This window comes from Gobio gobio, assembly GCF_949357685.1.
Source record: "Gobio gobio genome assembly, chromosome: 22".
In the NCBI taxonomy this organism is placed as follows: Eukaryota; Metazoa; Chordata; class Actinopteri; order Cypriniformes; family Gobionidae; genus Gobio; species Gobio gobio.
The window spans coordinates 1,076,804-1,081,803 of NC_137118.1; the positions used below are offsets into that span (position 1 = coordinate 1,076,804).

The 5,000-nt window shown below is 44.9% G+C and overlaps 1 protein-coding gene across 1 annotated transcript in view; it reads right to left on the reverse strand.

The window, feature by feature from the left end:
• LOC307118661 (neurobeachin-like) overlaps window positions 1–5,000 on the reverse strand; it is a gene marked incomplete at its 3' end in the record, with an annotated part of 142,501 nt that overhangs the window by 114,160 nt on the left and 23,341 nt on the right. The gene's annotated exons all lie outside the window — the stretch shown is intronic.

Sequence of the window (5,000 nt, forward strand, 5' to 3'; positions counted from 1 at the left end):
ATCAGCCAATCAAGTGTTACATTTAAGAACACAATTAGATAACACCAGTTCAGCTCAACCAATGACCAATCAATGCTTCATTTAGTTCAGTCTGTGGGGGTCAAAGGTCACATTAGAAATTAAAGAACAAACACTTCAGCAGAACATGCTCAGCTCAAAGTGTAGGAGCCATTTTGGGCCCAAATATTTATCAAATTTAACTGGAATCGGATTGTGACCGCCTGAATCGGATCGTGAACCCCTGAATCGGATCTTGACTCCCTGAATCGGATCATGACCCTGAATCGGATTGTGAATCCCTGAATCGGATCATGACCCAGAATCGGATTGTGAATCCCTGAATCGGATCGTGACCCCCTGAATCGGATTGTGACCCCCTGAATCGGATCGTGACTCCCTGAATCGGATCGGATCGTGACTCCCTGAATCGGATTGTGACCCCCTGAATCGGATCGTGACTCCCTGAATCGGATCGGATCATGACCCCCTGAATCGGATCATGACCCTGAATCGGATTGTGAATCCCTGAATCGGATCATGACCCCCTGAATCGGATTGTGACCCCCTGAATCGGATCTTGACCCCCTGAATCGGATCTTGACCCCCTGAATCGGATCGTGACTCCCTGAATCGGATCTTGACCCCCTGAATCGGATCATGACCCCCTGAATCGGATCATGACCCTGAATCGGATTGTGAATCCCTGAATCGGATCGTGACTCCCTGAATCGGATTGTGACCCCCTGAATCGGATCTTGACCCCCTGAATCGGTATCTTGACCCCCTGAATCGGATCATGACCCTGAATCGGATTGTGAATCGCTGAATCGGATCATGACCCAGAATCGGATTGTGACCCCCTGAATCGGATTGTGACCCCCTGAATCGGACCGTGACTCCCTGAATCGGATCGTGACTCCCTGAATCGGATTGTGACCCCCTGAATCGGACCGTGACTCCCTGAATCGGATTGTGACCCCCTGAATCGGACCGTGACTCCCTGAATCGGATTGTGACCCCCTGAATCGGACCGTGACTCCCTGAATCGGATCGTGACCCCCTGAATCGGATCGTGACTCCCTGAATCGGACCGTGACTCCCTGAATCGGATTGTGACCCCCTGAATCGGATTGTGACCCCCTGAATCGGACCGTGACTCCCTGAATCGGATTGTGACTCCCTGAATCGGATTGTGACCCCCTGAATCGGATTGTGACCCCCTGAATCGGATAGTGACTCCCTGAATCGGATCGTGACTCCCTGAATCGGATCGTGACCCCCTGAATCGGATCTTGACCCCCTGAATCGGATCATGACCCCCTGAATCGGATCATGACCCTGAATCGGATTGTGAATCCCTGAATCGGATCATGACCCAGAATCGGATTGTGAATCCCTGAATCGGATCATGACCCCCTGAATCGGATCGTGACCCCCTGAATCGGATCTTGACCCCCTGAATCGGATCTTGACCCCCTGAATCGGATTGTGACCCCCTGAATCGGATCTTGACCCCCTGAATCGGATCATGACCCCCTGAATCGGATCATGACCCTGAATCGGATCGTGACCCCCTGAATCGGATCTTGACCCCCTGAATCGGATCATGACCCCCTGAATCGGATCATGACCCTGAATCGGATTGTGAATCCCTGAATCGGATCATGACCCCCTGAATCGGATCATGACCCTGAATCGGATTGTGAATCCCTGAATCGGATCATGACCCCCTGAATCGGATCATGACCCTGAATCGGATTGTGAATCCCTGAATCGGATCATGACCCAGAATCGGATTGTGAATCCCTGAATCGGATCATGACCCCCTGAATCGGATCGTGACCCCCTGAATCGGATCGTGACCCCCTGAATCGGACCGTGACTCCCTGAATCGGATTGTGACCCCCTGAATCGGATCATGACCCCCTGAATCGGATCATGACCCCCTGAATCGGATCGTGACTCCCTGAATCGGATTGTGACCCCCTGAATCGGATCTTGACCCAGAATCGGATTGTGAATCCCTGAATCGGATCATGACCCCCTGAATCGGATCATGACCCCCTGAATCGGATCGTGACCCCCTGAATCGGACCGTGACTCCCTGAATCGGATTGTGACCCCCTGAATCGGATCATGACCCCCTGAATCGGATCATGACCCCCTGAATCGGATCGTGACTCCCTGAATCGGATTGTGACCCCCTGAATCGGATCTTGACCCCCTGAATCGGATCATGACCCCCTGAATCGGATCATGACCCTGAATCGGATCGTGACCCCCTGAATCGGATCTTGACCCCCTGAATCGGATCATGACCCTGAATCGGATTGTGAATCCCTGAATCGGATCATGACCCAGAATCGGATTGTGAATCCCTGAATCGGATCATGACCCAGAATCGGATCGGATCTTGAGGTGCCTAAAGATTCCCACCCCTACCATACAATGATTTAGTGTTTGTCTTTGTTGAATACAAAAAAAAAAATTACATATTAAAATCGCAATATTGGTTAAGAAAAAAATCCCAATTAGATTATGTCCCAGAATCGTTCAGCCTTGCGTATCCCATAAAGCCGCAGTGTGTGCAGTGGTTCCAGCTGTGAGGGTTTGAGCCCGGATTTCCTCATCTGGGGCAGAACAGCTTATCCGACTCACACCTGCCCGTCTCCGCTTCCAAGAGGCTTGAAGAGCCGGAAGAACATGATGCTCCAGCAGCACTGGATGTCGGAGCTCAAGAGTTGATTGGGACATCGCAGTTTCACATTCCCAAATTCAACCTGGAAAAAACAACTGAACCCTTACAGAAGGGAACTGAAAAATGAACAGCAAACGCACTGAACACACAAAGCTGTGTTTTTCCCATTATCGTTCCCAAACTGAAGTTATTTGCAGCCGGAAAGCATCAAATCTATTTTGAATTTGAATGGTTTCAGCAGAAGCAGAGCTGAGTTATCAGATGGACTTGTGAGTGATTTTTTAATGCTTACTCTGAGCATTTGTCCCTCATACTCCTCAGGTGAGTCTGCATCCCATTAAACTGCAGTGGTTTATGAAAGACCTGTCTCTCTGCCGGCAGGGAATGTGTCCTGACCTTGCAGCAAACACTCCCAGGATCCTCCTCTCTGGAGCGGCTTTATTGGCATCTTCCCACCGTTGAAACACTGATTGATGATTACATCAGATCTATATTTTCAACCCATCTCTAGTTAGATTTGTGAGCTAAACCAGTGATAACAGTATCGCAGTAATGTCTGTGTGCTAACTTTATTCCCAGTGCGGACAGATCACAGCGACAGAGTTAAAATACGCTCCATATGGTACATGTTTCACTCGCGCTGCCGTCAAACACAAGCAAATTTATGATGGTCTCCGACTCAAAGATCTAACTTAAGTGTCAGATTCTGGGCTGTCATCCAGACGGATCAGGGATACTGGAGAGAATCGCTCCCAGAAGCTTGATGATACACAATACCGACTTATCTGCTTTGAAACCGCTCTGCAATCACACAGAGACTCATCCAAGCCTTGCATCACCAAGTGCAATGCAAAGCGTGGGATGCAGTGGGGTAAAGCGCGCCGCCACTGGACTCTAGAGCAGTGGAGACGTGTTCTCTGAGTGACCAATCACGCTTCTCTGTCTGACAATCCCATGGACGAGTCTGGGTTTGGCGGTCGCCAGGAGAACCGGACTTGCCTGACTGCATTGTGCCAAGTGTAAAGTTTGGTGGAGGGGGGATTATGGGGTGAGGTTGTTTTTCAGGGGTTAGTTCCAGTGAAAGGAACTCTTAATGCAAGACATTTTGGACAATTTCATGCTCCAGACTTTGTGGGCCCAGTTTGGGGACGGCCCCTTCCTGTCTCTGACTGATAAATATTAAACCCTACGGATTAAGAATGGTTTGGCATTAAACAGGGTTTCTGCAGGTTTCACCATAGTCAAATTTAAGACCTTTTAAAGACCATTATGAATTAAATTTAAGACCTATTTAAAAGGAAATGCAGTCATGAAATTACTTGCAAAGTAAATTAATTTATTCAAATAGAAAAAAAAAATGGGAAAAAAAAAAAAAAAAAAAAAAAAAAAAAAAATCGATAAACTTGCACTTCCCCTTAGCTCAATCCCACCAGGATTTTGCGTTTTTTTGTGATTTTTTTTAGATAAAAATGACTGAATTTGTGGTGGTAATTTCCATAAAATTTGCCGCATTTACTATATTATGTATTATATTAGATGCACAATAGTCACACATGACAATAGAACAAACCAAATGCATAAATCTTGTTTATTTTGGTTTCTTGCCCTTATTTTGCGGTGAAATTACAAATTATGCAAGACCAGCAAAAAATGCATTGTTGATTTTTCATTGTATTTAGTAAATCGCGGAAATGCGAAAAACTTGAGGACTATTATCTGAAGAATAAAATCTGTTTTATGTGTCAGTGGTACAATCCGAAAGAGACTCTGATTAGCTGCAATATAAGATACATATTGGTCTCATTTGTAGTCGTAATACAGCAAATTATATTTGGACTAGCGAAAGAAAGAACTACAACAGCACGAAATTAAAAAACAAAACTTTCTAAAGCGCTGCGCGAGCATTTCAATGAGCATTAGAGCTAGAGTTACATGGACACAGGAAAATTAAAACCTGTTTAAACTAGGGCTGTCAAAAGATTAATCGCATCCAAAATAAAAGTTTGTGTTTACATAATATATGTGTGTGTACTCTGTTAATTATTATTTATATATAAATACACACACATTCATGTATATATTTAAGAAATATTTGCATGTATATATAATCTATAATATATATATAAATATAAATGTTTTATATATAAAAATATTTTTTTCTTAAATATATACATGCTTGTGTGTGTATTTATATATAAATAATAATTAACAGTACACACACATATATTATGTAAACACAAACTTTTATTTTGGATGCGATTAATCTTTTGACAGCCCTAATTTAAAACTATTTAAGACCTAG